Below are 18,351 nucleotides of genomic sequence, written 5' to 3' on the forward strand. Positions count from 1 at the left end.
GGTTCCTATAAAACTACAACTTAGTAAAGGAATAGGGATTGCCTGATATACTACAACAATGCCTTGGTGAAAAAAGCAAGTGAGCAGGCCTGCAATTTCCTGTCACTACACTGTGCTCTGCAACCTCCCTCCCGATGCCTCAATGTGTGTAGACAAGGCTGCCATGGTCATGGGGACAAGGCAGCAACTGTGTCATGAAGTACAGTGGCTGGCATTTTCACATTTTGAGTTATTCAGAGGCTGAGCATTCCAACAACTATGAGGACTCAGCCAGTAGAAAGTCAGCTACACAAGATGAATTCCAGAAAGAAAATTAACAAGTAGGTTCTGCCCCTGAATCAGTTTAAATGCAGGATTTCAATTTGCATGAACATGGACACTCTAGGAAAGCAGAGCCTCAATTACAGTCTGACATGACCATTGACCCATCGCAATCTGATGGGGAGTTTTTCTATTGTCCACTAATATGTCCCACTGCATAGTAATAGACTAGAGGTATACCAAGACTTTGATGCCAGAACTAGGTTTAGACCTAGGTTCCAGAGCTTGAACACTTCTGGGTTATTTTAGGCTGTACAAAAATATGACTTGTGCCCAGTTACAGCATAATGAAAGCGCAGTGTTTTTCTTTGTCTAAAGCACTGTTATTAGTAAAGTAAGACTTAATAACAAGTTCAAGTTTAGGTAAGCCACATTGTTCCTCTTCCTTTATTGAAACACTAACTAAGAAGAAGGTAATCAGTAGAAAGATGAACAATATTTTTTTCAAGAACAGTGTATAGTTGGTATAAACCATTTGAAGATGTGTCATGTATTGAGCAATAAATATCAACTTAGTGTTGGAACTGAGGTCAAACCTTAAACAGTATTTATGCAAGATACTCAAAAACTACGAAGACATGTCCTTTGCAATCACAATGATTTCAGGTGGTCTTTTTTTTAATTCAGGGGGGAAAATGGAGATACTTTTCTTCTGGCTAGTATGCATTTGACCTTTTCTTCTGGCTAGTATGCATTTGAGCTTTGTTACTGCTAAAGTTTCTATACTTTAACCCACCAACATTTTTATATTATACTCTCAAAAATTTTTATTTGAACCAAACCAATGATACACTGTCTAAAGAAAAGACATCAATACATAAGATTGGCATATTCTAGAGCACAAGGGGTTAATCACTGATTTTTATGCCAGCACTCACATTAATCTTTCTAAAACACTTAACTGATTTCTTTTCCTTTTACTGCTGCCTAAAACACAGACCATAAAGATCTAGGGTTTATGAGTTGTGACATAAAACTTCAGGGCAGATTCATAAAAACGAAGGGACAGAGAAAAACATACCGTAGAGAGGGGAACATAGACATAAAATTTCAAATAATGTTTCAAGGTTATCAAACACTGCAGGAAACATAGGAAGTGACACATAGTCTGGGCATTATATTCTAGCATATTGCTGTGTTTAAGGTCATGGATAATAATCAGGCCAAGCTTTGAAGAAAGGCCACACACCACTGGCCTTTGGGCAGCTAACTTTCTGGTAGGGCAGAAAGCTACGTCTTATTTCATCATGCTGCCAGTTTTCCCATTGACCGTAAACCTAAAAGGCTGATGTTATTAATGTAGCCGGGTGCAGCCGATTCCCACCTAGCCCCACCACCTGCTGAGAAGCTGTGCAAGGGGAGAGGAATATAACTGGGATTTCTCCCTCTCCCGTCTCGCTGAACTGCTTTTATGAGTGTTGGGATTGTGCATGTGTTTGTGCTGGCTCGCTCATCCCCTGCTGGGATCTGTGGGAAAGAGTGGGTTTGTGTGGACTCTCCTCAAGCCCTGCTTGCCCCCGCCCCCTCCCTCCTTGCTATCTCTCCTGCTGTGTAACAGTTGGCTGTGTTTGAAGGCTGCAGGCTTTCCTCTCACCCAGAGTTTCCCTGCTTTAAGTGGCTCTTTGTAAAACTCTGCAGGCTCCTGTCACTCCCTCCCCCCACTTCTGGCAGTGTAGCTCAGATACAATCAGAGGGCAGGGGAGTGAGAGCCAATGGGGAACATAAGAAAGGACTGCTTTGCAGACACAGTGGACTATGGGAATTGTAGTTCTTGAAAGGGAATGTCACCATACTTGTCAATGGGGGCTAACGGGCTGTGAACTTCAATTCCACAAATCTTTGCACCTGGAGGAGGAAAGCTTCACCATTTTCCCAGGCAAACAGAGAGATTGGGGCCTGTCTAAGGAGGCGAGCAAAGGATGCAGACCTATTGTCGGGGTCTGTGCTCTGCATCCTAGCAGCTGGAGCCAGGGAGAGGAGCTGAGATGACCTGCTTCTGTGCCTGCCCACTTAAATCCAGGAGAGAGAACCTCCTTCCGAGTCTGCCAATCTACCCAGAGAATGAGCTAGAGGGAGAGGGTTGCCTCATTTCTAGGACTGGAGCTGGGAGACTGCACCTTGTGTGAGGATCTGGAACCTGACTTCTGGAACCTATGGACTGCCAGGCCTTTGGGACCAGATTAGGTGCCTGCCAGGAGTGGTGAGCTGAACTAAACATCTTAAACTCTCGCCACACAGAGTTAATGCCTTCTACATTCACTAATAACGCTCTTAAAGGGACAGTGCACACCTAGAAGGGCCCCACTGAAAGCCAACATTAGCTATTAGGCCCCAGGCATTTTCCACCATCTTTAAGGGGTACCCCATACACTAGGAACGCATACTCTCATCTGCTGTGGGGGTTAAATGCATAGTGGACACACATGGCCCCTATTATTCCTCTGAGTTAGTTGATGTCATTCTAGAGCAGTGGTTCTCAACCTTACTTGTACCGCGACCCCTTGATAAAGTTGAGGGGACCCCTGATGGTAAAATTATTTTCGTAGCGTGGGTTCTCAGCACCCAAGGCAAAACAAGTAATTTGCACCCTTAACCCACGGATATTTAGCGCTCCCTGAGTCCCTTCACTTAGGATGTACCACTCTTTCTTTTTTTTCTCTCCTTTCTTTCTCTTTTATCTATCTTTATCCTAATTTCTTCTTTTTTTTTTTTTCCCCATCCCTCTCTCGCCGTCTTTTTTGTTCTCTCTTATTCTTTCTCTTTGTTCCTCCCCCTCTTTTCCTCTCCCTTCCATGTATTCTCTATTTTTATTTTCTTATCTTAATACTTGGGGGGGGGGGGGGATGGGATGAGTGGCAGTGCTGATGGGGGGTGGGATCTATGGCAGTGCTGGTGGGATTTCTGATCAGTCAACTTAGGTGCTCTTGATCAAAGTCATCTGCTGACCTGAGAACTGTAGTGGGGACGGTGTCTTGAAGCAGGGACACCTATGCTGAAATCAGGAGATAGGGTCTCCTTCAGCCCCTCCCACTTCACATTCCTCACCAGTCAGCTGACCTCTAGTCTCTGCCCCCAACCATGCTGTGAACTGAATGGGCGGCTGTAGAGAGGCTGAGTGGGCGGACACGGGCTCCAGGAACAGCCCAGCTGGGTAGCCACAGGCTCCAGGGACAGCCCTTCTGGGCAGCCTCAAAGGCTGGGAGAGCAGTTCAGGCTTCAGGAACAGCCCAGGATTCAGTGACCCCTGGCAAATCGTCATTCGACCCCCGAGGGGTCCCGACCCCCAGGCTGAGAACCACTGTTCTAGAGACTCTAGTGATAACTCATTTATAACTTGGTTTTAAGTGTTTTAAGTGCCAGTTAGTGGGTCCATGATTGTTCATCCATTATAGTGCTCTTCGGTCAGTATAATTATCTGTTTACTGATTTATGCCTCATTTAGTGCCATTGCCTTAATACATTTAATTATTTTTCCTTCAACTTGCTTGTAGTCTATTTTTGTGCACTATTTTAGAGTGGTGGCTTACTAACTCCTAAGTCACGCAGGTATAAACATCTTTTAGTCTATAGGGATGGGCCGAACGGACCCCTGTTTGGTTCGGACCAGAACATCCGAACACCATGAACGTTCAGACCCGAACAACGAACCCAATTAAAGTCAATGGGACCTGAACATCAAATATCAAAAGTGCCCATTTTGAAGGCTTTAATGCAAGTAATTAGGCATACAATGGTTATAGGGGTCCGGGTCCTGCCCTGGGGGACATGGAAAGCCTAAAGAATAAAACATTCCTTCCAATATAGTGCCAGGGGGGTCCCCTTAGTCTAACTGTAAAGTGGCAGATCTGTACCATATCTATAATCTGCTGCAGCAATAACTGAATTTATAAAGCCAAAAAAAAAAAAATTTTTCCTTCAAGCTGCCTTTATTTTGCTCAGCAACAGCTGGGGAGCCAGTATGTATGATGAGGCCACAATGTAGTGCACTGGGAACAAGATTAGAGATTTTTTGGATACATTCTGGTGTCACTTTGACTTTGGATAGAAGTAACGGGTGCGTTAAAATTGGTCTTTGGGTGTCTGTGGCGCCTTCCCACCGTAACCCTATAGAGATAATCTTGATGAAAGCAAGAATTTGCCTTGCTGTAAAAAAATTGCAATGATATGCACCTGTCAAACAGGTGCAGAAAAATTGGTCTTTGGGTATTGGTGGAGCCTTCCCACCATAACCCTATAGAGGTACTCTTGATGTAAGCAAGAATTTGTCTTGCTGTAAAAAATTGCAATGATATGCACCTGTCAGACAGGTGCAGAAAAATTGGTCTTTGGGTGTTAATTGTGCCCATGAAACCTATACCAAAAACATTCTTCCAGATGAAATGATTGAACACCCTCAAAGCTAGGCAGCCTCGAAGTCCTACAGAGATTCCACATCCCAAAAAGACTTAATCAGTGACATTGGCATCAGGGGCTTCATAGCTGGTAATCCAGGACTGATTCATTTTTATAAAAGTGAAACGGTCCACAGAGTTTGTGGACAGATGCGTTCCATGAAAAGTAACGAAACCTCCTGCAGCACTGAATGCCCATTCTGAAAGCACACTGGATGCAGGGCAGCCCAACAACTCAATAGCATACTGGGCAAGTCCTGGCCAGTGGTCTATTCTCATGACCCAGTAAGCCAGTGGATCGTCAGCTGGAAAGCTCTCTGTCTCTGTTTTGGCCCCGAGGTAATTGTCCACCATGTGATGCAGACGCTGCCGGTGGGATGTGGAAGCTGACAGCCCTGGGTGGTGAGGACTAAAAAAATTCCGAAATGCCTCACTTAGGCGGATGAGTTCAGAGACCTTCCCCTTATAACGGTGGTCAAGGAGGGTTGCCAACCAGTAATCATCCTTTTCCTTTATGCCATGTATTCTTGGGTCCTTTTGCAGGCTTTGAAGCACAAGGTTGCCCATGCTCCTCAAATTTGCAGAGGCTTGAGAAGCAGATTCCTCGGGGTCACTCAGGATGACAGCATCTGGAACTTCCTCCTCCCAGCCACGTACTACTCCCAATGGTCCTGGGGTTGGAAAGCCATCGCTTACAGATTGACGCATGTCTTCCTCTTCTTCAAAGCCTATGAAAGTGCCAGAACCCTCCTCCTCATCCTCCTCCCCTCTCTCCTCCTGTGTGTTCTGTGACATAGGAATGATAGTGTCTGCATAAAGTGGGCCTTGAGAGGAAAGGAAATCCTTCTCTTCCTCCTGCTGCTCTGCCTCCATAATGCCACGCAGAGTCCATAATGCCATGCAGAGTCTGCTCCAGCAGCAACACAAACAGGGATTGTGTCACTGATGCATGCACTGTCACTGCTCACCATCCTTGTGGCCTCCTCAAATGGTGATCTTGCAACCCTGGGTACGTACTTAGGAAACGCTGCACCACCAAATTGAGGACATGTGCCAGGCATGGCACATGTGTCAACTTCCCCTGTCTAAGGGCAGACAGGAGGTTTGAGCCATTATCGGACACCACCATTCCTGGCTCTAGCTGGCATGGTGTGAACCACCTCTGGGCCTGTCCTTGCAGAGCTGCAAGAATCTCTGCTCCGGTGTGGTTCCTGTCCCCTAAACATACTACCTGAAGCACTGAATGGCACCTTTTAGCCTGACTCTGGGAAAAGCCCTTTGAACGCTTAGGGGGTACCTGATGTTCATAGGACAGTTCTGCAGAGAAGAGCATGGAGGTGGCGGAGGAGAAGGAGGAGGAGGGGGTAGAGCTCACAGGTCTGGCATCATCACCAGCTGTATGGAGATGTGGGGGCACAACAAGCTGCAGCACTGAGCCCTGTCCTGCATCGTTTCGAGTTGCAAGCAGCATTACCCAGTGTGCTGTGAACGAAATATATAGTCCCTGCCCATGCTTGCTGGACCAGGTGTCAGCAGTAAGGTGGATTTTACGGCTGTCTACCTTGCCCAATGATGCCAGAATATTCCCTTCCATGTGATGGTAGAGAGATGGAATGGCCTTATGTGAAAAGTAGTATCGACTGGGAACCTGCCATTGTGGTACAGCACATTGTGCGAATTCACTGAAGGGGCAGAATCCACCAGGCTGAAAGGCAGAAGTTGGAGAGCCAACAGCTTTGACAATCTTGCATTCAGGCGCTGGGCATGTGGGTGGCAGGGACTGTATTTTTTTTCCGCTGCAGAAGATGGGGCAGAGAAATTTGCTGGCTTCAGTCTACAGCTGGTGGTGTGCTGTTGGTAGATGAGCTGCTAGGACCTTGGACACCCTGTACAATACCATCATCCCTGTCAGTGGAGGCTGCTGAAAGGTAATGACTCGGTATCGCAGGGGCAGACTGAAGTGGGTAAGGAGGAGGAGGGACAGATTTGTGTGGCTTTTAGGTGCTCTTGCCAACAGGCTGAGTGGTTGGACCTTAAATGCCTTGTTAGGCATGTGTTACCCAAATGGTTGGTGTTTTTGCCATGTTTGATGTGCCTGTGACACAGTTTGCAGATAGCAACAGTGCGATCTGCTGCAGATGTGCTGAAAAACGCCCAGACAGCTGAGCTGTGGGGAGTGGGCCGGGAGATAACAGCTGCAGAATGTGATGGAATAGGGTGGCTGCTCTCTACTCTTTCTTGATGTCGACCTCCTTGGGGTTGTGCCGCCTCACCTTCAGTTTCCTCCTCTGCTCTGTCTGGCAAGTCGCATCAGTGACCTCATCGTCATCATCATCTCCATCTCCTCCATCTTCATCATTACCACTGGAGACAACTTGGCAATACACTGTGGCTTGGGGAACATGAATGCCAATTTGTCTACCAGTGTTCCTCCCTCTCTCTAGGCTCATGTTCCTGTCATCCTCAATTTCACAACCAGCATCTGAATCCAGTAATGGCTGGGCATCATCAAGGAGCAAGTGGCTGATGCTGTGGTCAAATAACTCAGCTGACTCCTCAATGGCTGATGTTAGAGCTATGGCAGGAATAGATGTGGACAAGGAGGCAGGTTTATCCACTCTGGCAACTGCAGGGGACTGCACACTTATCTCTGCTTGTGTGACAGAGGATGAGGAGGATGAGGAAGGTTTAGTAAACCAGTCCACCACCTCCTCTGCATGCTGTGGCTGGATAGCATGGGCAAACTCACTAAACAGAGGAAATGATGCCCTGCCTGAGGACTGACCTTCACGTCCACCTTTGCCTGTGGACACATTTGTTGATGGCCCCCTTACAGTGCCAAGGGAACGTCTGCCTCTCTCCTTGTTGTTCTCCCAGACATTATTGGGAGGGGGCTGTGCTTATAAGCAAATGTAAAGGAGAAGTTGAAATCTGTACGTAGATGCACTTTAATCAATGTAAAGAGAAGTTTGGTGACCTTTAATTTGAGTACTCACGCTACACAGACACACTCCACGGATACAATATAATATATTGCAATATAATGCGCCAAATGTACAGTGATGCACAGAACTATATGGCGTTAAACTGGCAGTAACGCACACAGAACTATATGGCATTAAACTGGCAGTAACGCACGCAAAACAATATGGCATTAAACTGGCAGTAACGCACAAAACTATATGGCGTTAAACTGGCAGTAACGCACACAAATAAATGTGCAGATGGTGCAGCGCTAAATATAAACAAACAAAAAATAAAAAAAGTCCAATGAATTCAATCATTCAGGTTCAAATGAGGCACAGAAAGTCCATAGAACATTCAATGAATCCAATCACTCAGGTGTGGTGATACTGCATGCTAACCTCAGTGACTTTTCGGTGTACCCTCCACCAATACAAAGGATGGCCTTTCACCTTATGACAGGGACCCTTTAATTATAGAGGGTCATACAAGCGTTCCCTTACAGGTCAACTAAGGATGGAACACAGCAGAAAAACATCCGTCACTTCCGTCATGTAGCAGGGCACTGAAGGGTGGATCAAGGCACTTTCCCAGATGTGTATAATTAAATATGGAACAGAGAAGGGTAACAAAATAGTGCTCTCCGTATAATAAAGTTTATTAGGTAAAAACAAATTGAACACTTACAAGTGAGGCACTTCTCTAGTGCCGGATAAGATAGCAATCGATAGTGTGTTAGCAAAGAAGGATGCGCGATGGCCGCGGGTGACGTCACGTATCCTCGTTCTGGACGCATTATGTCCCAGTGGGCGGGGACTTCTTCAGCAGATCAGATCGCGCATCGATTCATGCTATCTTATCCGGCACTGGAGAAGTGCCTTACTTGTAAGTGTTCAATTTGTTTTTACCTAATAAACTTTATTATACGGAGAGCACTATTTTGTTACCCTTCTCTGTTCCATATTTAATTATACACGTTCGGGAAAGTGCCTTGATCCACCCTTCAGTGCCCTGCTACATGACGGAAGTGACGGATGTTTTTCTGCTGTGTTCCATCCTTAGTTGACCCGTAAGGGGACGCTTGTATGACCCTCTATAATTAAAGGGTCCCTGTCATAACGTGAGAGGCCATCCTTTGTATTGGTGGAGGGTACACCGAAAAGTCAGCATGCAGTATCACTGCACCTGAGTGACTGGATTCATTGAATGTTCTATGGACTTTCTGTGCCTCATTTGAACCTGAATGATTGAATTCATTGTATGCTTTACGGACTATTTTTTATTTTTTGTTTGTTTGTTTATATTTAGCGCTGCACCATCTGCACATTTATTTATTTTAGGGATTTGATTGTTGACCCTAGTGTCCAGCTGCTGTGTGCTTTTTACATACTTATCTGCGCTGATTTACTCTTTTATAGTAACGCACACAAAACTATATGGCGTTAAACTGGCAGTAATGCACGCAAAACGATATGGCACTAAACTGGCAGTAACACGTGCAAAATGATATGGCGGTACACTGGCAGTAACGCACGCAAAGCGATATGGCATTAAACTAGCAGTAACGCACGCAAAACTATATGGTGTTAAACAGGCAGTAACGCGCGCAAAACTATATGGCGTTAAATTGCCAGTAACACACGCAAAACTATATGGCGTTAAACTGGCAGTAACGCACACAAAACTATATGCCGTTAAACTGGCAGTAACACACGTAAAACAACATGGCGTTAAACTGGCAGTAACGCACGCAATACAATATGGCGTTAAACTGGCAATAACGCACGCAAAACTACAATGGGGACGGAAAGTATTCAGACCCCCTTACATGTTTCACTCTTTGTTATATTGCAGCCATTTGCTAAAATCATTTCAGTTCATTTTTTTCCTTATTAATGTACACACAGCACCCCATATTGACAGAAAAACACAGAATTGTTGACATTTTTGCAGATTTATTACAAAAGAAAAACTGAAATATCACATGGTCCTAAGTATTTAGACCCTTTGCTGTAACACTTAAATATATTTAACTCAGGTGCTGTCCACTTCTTCTGATCATCCTTGAGATGGTTCTACACCTTCATTTGAGTCCAGCTGTGTTTGATTATACTGATTGGACTTGATTAGGAAAGCCAAACACCTGTCTATATAAGACCTTACAGCTGACAGTGCATGTCAGAGCAAATATGAATCATGAGGTCAAAGGAACTGCCTGAAGAGCTCAGAGACAGAATTGTGGCTAGGCACAGATCTGGCCAAGGTTACAAAAAATTTCTGCTGCACTTAAGGTTCCTAAGAGCATAGTGGCCTCCATAATCCTTAAATGGAAGACATTTGGGACGACCAGAACCCTTCCTAGAGCTGGCCGTCCGGCCAAACTGAGCTATCGGGGGAGAAGAGCCTTGATGAGAGAGGTAAATAAGAACCCAAAGATCACTGTGGCTGAGCTCCAGAGATGCAGTCAGGAGATGGGAGAAAGTTGTAGAAAGTCAACCATCACTGCAGCCCTCCACCAGTTGGGGCTTTATGGCAGAGTGGCCCGACGGAAGCCTCTCCTCAGTGCAAGACACATGAAAGCCCGCATGGAGTTTGCTAAAAAACACCTGAAGGACTCCAAGATGGTGAGAAATAAGATTATCTGGTCTGATGAGACCAAGATAGAACTTTTTGGCCTTAATTCTAAGCGGTATGTGTGGCAAAAACCAGGCACTGCTCATCACCTGTCCAATACAGTCCCAACAGTCAAGCATGGTGGTGGCAGCATCATGCTGTGTGGGTGTTTTTCAGCTGCAGGGACAGGACGACTGGTTGCAATTGAGGGAAAGATGAATTTGGCCAAGTACAGGGGTATCCTGGACGAAAACCTTCTCCAGAGTGCTCAGGACTTCAAACTGGGCGGAAGGTTTACCTTCCAACAAGACAATGACCCTAAGCACACAGCTAAAATAATGAAGGAGTGGCTTCACAACAACTCCGTGACTGTTCTTGAATGGCCCAGCCAGAGCTCTGACTTAAACCCAATTGGAGAGACCTAAAAATGGCTGTCCACCAATGTTTACCATCCAACCTGACAGAACTGGAGAGGATCTGCGAGGAGGAATGGAAAAGAATCCCCAATTCCAGGTGTGAAAAACTTGTTGCATCTTTCCCAAAAAGACTCATTACTGTATTAAAAAAAATCTTTTTTTTTTTTTTTTTTTTTTTGAGAAATGCCCCTGGGATTTTGCGGGTGAGAAGGGAAGGAAAAGTAAGGTTGTGATCGATGGTGAGTATAGGATTGGTATAGATCAAGTGATCAAAAAAATTGTAAAAATGATATGCTTTATTCAAAAAATTATCACAAATTGGAAGTTAAAAACAATAGATATACCATACAACTACTGCACTAATATCATGATAATGAGGGTTCTAATGAAAGAAACACATGCATACACAATACATTTTAGAGATCCAACATGTTTCGGAATATTATGGATGTAATTCCTTCTTCAGGGATTTCCTGTGCAGTTGTATTATATAATCTGAAAAAGTACATGGGTAAAACATACCAATCAAAATACATCAATTGTATCAAAATACAGTGTAATAAACATACAAAGGATAGGGGCTTGGGTAGAAAGAGCAGAGAAAATAGTTGGTAATAGTAAGAAAACTTACTAGTTCACACCGTTGTAATTGTTACATGGACCAATAGCTATAGATGATTTAACGAGTAGCACTCCAAATTCCGATCCCCATAATGCCAGTCAAGAGTATTTTTTATGAAGAGTAAATCGATATATGGGCACGCCTGTTTCAAAATGACGTTGGATATTGTATTGAATTTCATCCATATATCTATGTAAGTGGCAGCATTGCATATCAAAAAACCATTGGGTATACCCAGCCCATAGAGTCCACAAGGAACAGTACAGAAAAAATAGGTGCAGGATCCTAAATGTCAATATAATATATAATATATAGTCAGATATATTGTATGGCTAAAAGGTACAACATGTATGAAACATTATATCAGTGGAAGCTTGCAGCGCAGAAAGACGTGAAATAAGGAAAAATTGTAGTGTGTGTATTTGTACACACAGCAGAGAGGTAGTTGAATATCAAAAGTTTGTAAAAAGGTCAATTGATCTCGGTCAATCTGTTGCATGGAAATTAAAAAAGGAGAGGAAAAATGACGATGAACTGAAAAACATATGTAGATCATGGAACAATATGGTAAGAATCTATGCGGCAAACACTGTCGGATACCCATAAATCGACAGGAGAATATACATATACCACATGTAGACGCACTGGATCAAGCCCAATGCAGGTTGACCTGGTAAATTATGCAATGCAACTATAAGTTTAAGTATGCAAAAATACCAATATAGTGTCTATGAAATACACAGTAAAATATATAAATAAGGTGTCAATAGAAAATAATCATAGCAAGAGTGGGCAAGGGAATAAAGTACTTACTATATGGTTAAAGTCTGTATGGGAACCAGTCTGCTCCTTGATGTGAAATCAGGGTGTGTGACAGAGAAATGTCAGCACCCTGAAATATATATGCCAGCTGGTAATGGGAAAGCACCGCCCTTAAGGGGCGGGAAATCTCATTCATGAAAGTAATACCATTGAGGAGAGGGAGAGGGCCACACCAAATTAGGTGACACACCCCCACCAGCTGACCGAAGGAATGCTGATTCCCCTGGCGCAGTGGCTTCCGGCGCCACCGCGTCAGAGCGCTGCCGACATGGGAAGGAAGGGCATATCCGCAATTGGCCCGAGGATCCCCCGCAGCGCGCATGCACGGGCGGCGAATCCCATCGGACCATGGGATGCCCAAAGTGAGGCCCCACACACAAAATGTGTGGAGCCTACCCATGCCGGGGGACACCAGAAAGCACTAGGCAACAACCGACGGGCAATTGATGATAGATGCTTACCAATGAGAGGCAAACGATAATAATGGGCACAAATGGAATATAGGAGATCAGGAATGGGAGTAAAACTAAAAGACAAAAGACATGTATTAATTAATATAGCCATAACAATATAATACTTCAGGCTACATAGATAATACAGCATAGATGTCATAATTATAAATAAAATAAGAGGGACAAAAAATATGAACATGAGAAATAAATGAAATCATGAAACCTATAATGTATATAAACATACATATCACCTTCATAACCCCCTGATGTGAAACCCTGGGGATGACATATGGCCACAGTCCGCAGGGAATCTGTTCCAAAAATATCAGTTTTGATACTGGACCGTCTCCACCAAACCCCCAGAGGAGGTGAATAAATTACTCCTCCAACGGGAGATGAGGTGGATCTCGAATTTAGATGCCACCTCACCTCCAGGTTTGAACGAGATACTAAGTTTTAAACCCTTTTTACAGGGTTTCACATCAAGGGGTTACAAAGGTGATATGTAGGTTTATATATATTATAGGTTTCATGATTTCATTTATTTCTCATGTTCATATTTTTTGTCCCTCTTATTTAATTTAGACATTTGAATATTGACACATCGTTTGTACATGTACAATATTGTTAATTGATGTACTCTACTTTTGTCTTACCTTGGCACTTTAGCCAATACAAGTTTTGTTGTTTTTTCTAATATTGTCTGATAGTGTACCAGTTTACGATTATACAATTTATAATTATGACATCTATGCTGTATTATCTATGTAGCCTGCAGTATTATATTGTTATTGATATATTAATTAATACATGTCTTATGTCTTTTAGTTTTACTCCCATTCCTGATCTCCTATATTCCATTTGTGTTGCCCATTATTATTGTTTGCCTCTCATTGGTAAGCATCTATCATCAATTGCCCGTCGGTTGTTGCCTAGTGCTTTCTAGTGTCCCCCGGCACAGGTAGACTCCACACATTTTGTGTGTGGGGCCTCACTTTGGGCGTCCCATGGTCCGATGGGATTCACCGCCCGCGCATGCACGATGCGGGGGATCCTTGGGCCAATTGCGGATATGCCCTTCCTTCCCGTGTCTGCGACACTCTGACGCTCCTTGACGCAGTGACGCCGGATGCCGGGGGAATCAGTATTGGGCGATGTGTTACCTCCCTGCTGACACTTCGGTCAGCTGGTGGAGGTGTGTCGCCTAATTTGGTGCAGCCCTCTCCTCAATGGTATTACTTCCATGAATGACATTTCCCGCCCCTTAAGGGCGGTGCTTTCCCATTACCAGCTGGCATATATATTTCAGGGTGCTGACATTTCTATGTCACACACCCTGATTTCACATCAAGGAGCAAACTGGTTCCCATACAGACTTTAACCATATAGTAAGTACTTTATTCCCTTGCCCACTCTTGCTATGATTATTTTCTATTGACACCTTATTTATATATTTTACTATGTATTTCATGGACACTATATTGGTATTTTTACATAACTAAACTTATAGTTGCATTGCATAATTTACCAGGTCAACCCGCATTGGACTTGATCCAGTGCGTCTACACGTGGTATATATATATTCTCCTGTCGATTTATGGGTATCCAACAGTGTTTGCTGCATAGATTCTTACCATATTGTTCCATGATCTACATATGTTTTTCAGTTCATCATCATTTTTCCTCTCCTTTCCATGCAACAGATTGACAGAGATCAATTGACCTTTTTACAAACTTTTGATATTCAACTACCTCTCTGCTGTGTGTACAAATACACACACTACAATTTTTCCTTATTTCACGTCTTTCTGCGCTGCAAGCTTCCACTGATATAATGTTTCATACATGTTGTACCTTTTAGCCATACAATATATCTGACTATATATTATATTGACATTTAGGATCCTGCACCTATTTTTTCTGTGCTGTTCCTTGTGGACTTTATGGGCCGGGTATACCTGGTGGTTTTTTTGATGCGATGCTGCCACTTACATAGATATATGGATGAAATTCAATACAATATCCAACGTCAGTTTGAAACAGGCGTGCCCATATATCGATTTACTCTCCATAAAAAATACTCTTGACTGGCATTATGGGGATTGGAATTTGGAGTGCTACTTAAATAACTTAAATCATCTATAGCTATTGGTCCATGTAACAATTACAATGGTGTGAACTATTTTCTCTGCTCTTTCTTCCCAAGCCCCTATCCTTTGTATGTTTATTACACTGTATTTTGATACAATTGATGTATTTTGATTGGTATGTTTTACCCATGTACTTTTTCAGATTATATAATACAACTGCACAGGAAATCCCTGAAGAAGGAATTACATCCATAATATTCCGAAACATGTTGGATCTCTAAAATGTATCTTGTATGCATGTGTTTCTTCCATTAGAACCCTCATTATCATGATATTAGTGCAGTAGTTGTATGGTATATCTATTGTTTTTAACTTCCAATTTGTGATAATTTTTTGAATAAAACATATAATTTTTACAATTTTTTGATTACTTGATCTATACCAAGCCTATACAAACCATCAATTACAACCTTACTTTTCCTTCCCTTCTCACCCGCAAAATCTCTGAGGCATTTCTCAAAAATTTTTTCCTATTGTTTTGGGATGAGGTGAGAGGTGGTTCTTACTTTTTCCTAGACTAATTGTCCTTCAGCTCTCACTGCTTCAGCCAATCAGGGCTTGCAATGCACTGTTCAATGCCACAATGCATTATGGTTGGTTCGGGGGAGGCAAACAAACGGTCGAACGACCCGTTTGTTTGGCTGTTCTCCAGGCGTCCGAACAACGAGAGTTGTTCGGAACTAATGCTCGGGCCGAACCGTTCGCCCATGCCGAATAATGTCTACAACCAAGTGTATCAGAGGGGATAGAGCAGATAAGAATGTTGTGGCAGAACAGAGGCCCCACCATCATCAGCAGCTCCTGTGGGGGTAAGCGCTCCATTAAATTAAACAGAAGTCACATATTTGTTTTATTTGGGTGGCAACAACATAGCTATTCCATATTTAGATTTAAAATACAAGTGTTAGTGGTTTATTATTTGTACCTTCATTTTATGTCCTCTTAACAATATTTTACTATGCAGGAACATTGCAATAGCAAAACAGACAGAAATAAAAATTATTTTCACTGACTATAACCCTTGTCAGATTAGGAAAAGGCGCACCCTGGTGTACAACCACGTCAATGAAACCCATACTAAGTGAAACCAAGTGTACTCTTCTTGAGTGACCAACAGCCTCTGTACTGTTTGGGAAAATCTGTCTATTTTCAGCGGCCCATACACTCACACACACTTTGTGATTTTCCACACACAACAAACACCAGTTTCATATGGTAACGTCTCTCAAACAAATGGCATTAATAAATCAAACAGTGTTTGCAAAAAAATAGTTTCACTGTCTTCTACAAGGGGAAAATAGATATTTTTGTGATATACTGTATATGAGCAACGTAAATATTTGGCCACGTTTTTTAGTTACCCCTATTGTTTTTAGAGGAGTTCTGGTAAAACACTGAACTCAAGTTTGTTAGCATAGTGTCAGTAAGAGTCAAAAATAGCCGACCTTTCGACATATTTGACCTTTCACGCTTATAATACATATTTGGCCTTTGCACCAATAGTTGTACGCTTTCATTAACTGTGTTTGTGAACAGAAATGTGTCCCTTCTAGAAAATGATGTAAGAACCTTAATTAAAAAAGGCTAAATAAAAGGGCTAGCAGAACGAACTGAAAAGGGGTCTTAACTGGACTGTATGGAGGGAATAACACTAGAAGTCACATTCCAAGTAAGAAACATTTCCATGACCAAGGACCTATTTTCCTGCACCCACTTGAAATGATTGAAGTCTTGTTTGCTATAGAACTCATGGGCCAGCTATAATGGAAGCGAAGTGACTTTCTAGTGTATACCTTTAACACACAAATTAAGTATGTATGCATATTTGCAGCACTCTGTATGTCTTGTATTGTTTTCCTGTAACTGTAAATACTTTTTTATACACAGTATTCTTGTTTAGTAAAAGAACATTATTAGTACTGCTTAAATTTAAAAATCTCAGTGCAATTATGTGTGACCAAGTGCATTTATAAATATAAAAAACAGTACATTTTAAGACTGATGTGTTTCCACATATACAGTTTCCACATATACACCAAACTGAAGATAATATCGAAGTGCAGCGCTATCCATTACTATTCAATGTGTAATCCACCATACATAGCAATATACAAAAATAAACAGTGTCATTTGTGCAATGCAACCATAGAAATGTCCTTATTTAAAATGATTATGCTTCTGGTTATTGATCGATTTATGCACTTCCTTTGTGTTAATTACAATCTTGATGTGACATATCCATGTACCAAACAGTGTTTATAGTCTGATTATTAATTCCTTGAATAATTGATTACTGTGCTATCCACATGCTCACTCTGATAAATTTCACCTATTGCAGTGCTCATCCCACCACCGATCTGTGTATATACCCTTACCTCCAGTATTTGACCCAAAACTATTTTAGGTTAGATAGCGCTTTTCCCTTTAAACCAGGTAGGTTTTAGCCACAGGTATTCTCCACAGCAGGAATCCCCCTGATATTCAATCCATCTCCATCCTCTTTACTCGTCCCATATTCTTTCTTCCAAGGCTCAGACAAAACAGACTCTCGTAGTGTAAAACCATTTCCCATCAACATTTATTAAATGTCATTAAACACACTCACATTTTAAAGACACTGGTCTCTAGACACTCACAAGATGGTGGCTTGCAGGCTCCCAGCTGTGCAGCTTGACATCATCAGCCCCACCCTACACGTTACATCATCAAACACACGACTTTGCCGATCCCCTGAGGAAGTCACATGTTTATGACGTAATGTGTAGAGCAGGGGGTTGATGACATTAAGACACACACCCAGAAGTTTGCGAGTTGCTATCTTGTGAGTGTCTGAAGACCAGTAATCTTAAGAGGAAAGGAGGCTGTACACTGTGGTGCATCAGTAATGCACTTTAAAATGTGAGTGTTTTTAATAATATTCAATAAATGTTGAAATAAATGTTGATTTTACATTATGAGAGTCTGTTTTGCCTGAGCCTTGGAAGAAAGAATGTGGGAAGAGTAAAGAGGATGGAGATGGATTGATTATCAGGGGGATTCCTGCTGTGGAGAATACCTGTGGCTAAAACAAATGTTTATTAGGGGTTAACAACTTGGATAGGGATGGGAGATTATGGCATGCCCACTTGACTGAAACAAGATCTTCAAGGACAACTTCCTATTTACAGCTCTTATATACAGCTTCCTATATACAACTTCCTATATACAGCTCCAACGTATTTAACCTTCCACAGGCACACACATTGTTCCTTTCTTCCTCTGTACAGTTCCTGCTGGTTCAATCTTGAAGGAACTGAGAGGCCTCTTGTTAGTTCAGTAGTGGCCCTTACACGCAAGAACTCAAAGCCCCTAAAATCAGCACAAGTGAAACACCTTCACTTGTGTCCACTGATCCCAGCACCACTTATTCAGGCAATGCCAGCCCACCTGGCTGCATCTACCTCTCTACACCAGTCTGCCCGACTGTCTCTTCCTCAGCCCACCTGGCTGACTCCCCAGAGATCTCCCAGGGAAAGGATAGAAGACCTAAGCTCACTGCTGTCTTCAAGGGATACTGGCTACATGTGGCAGTCTCCCCCCTTTGTTAGTCCCCACAGTGTT

General features: G+C 42.8%; 1 protein-coding gene across 3 annotated transcripts in view; it reads right to left on the bottom strand.

Moving 5' to 3' along the window:
• CSMD2 (CUB and Sushi multiple domains 2) overlaps positions 1–18,351 on the bottom strand; it is a 1,533,565-nt gene that overhangs the window by 55,034 nt on the left and 1,460,180 nt on the right. The gene's annotated exons all lie outside the window — the stretch shown is intronic.

The sequence above is a fragment of the Aquarana catesbeiana genome, linkage group LG02 (assembly GCF_042186555.1).
Source record: "Aquarana catesbeiana isolate 2022-GZ linkage group LG02, ASM4218655v1, whole genome shotgun sequence".
NCBI lineage: Eukaryota > Metazoa > Chordata > Amphibia > Anura > Ranidae > Aquarana > Aquarana catesbeiana.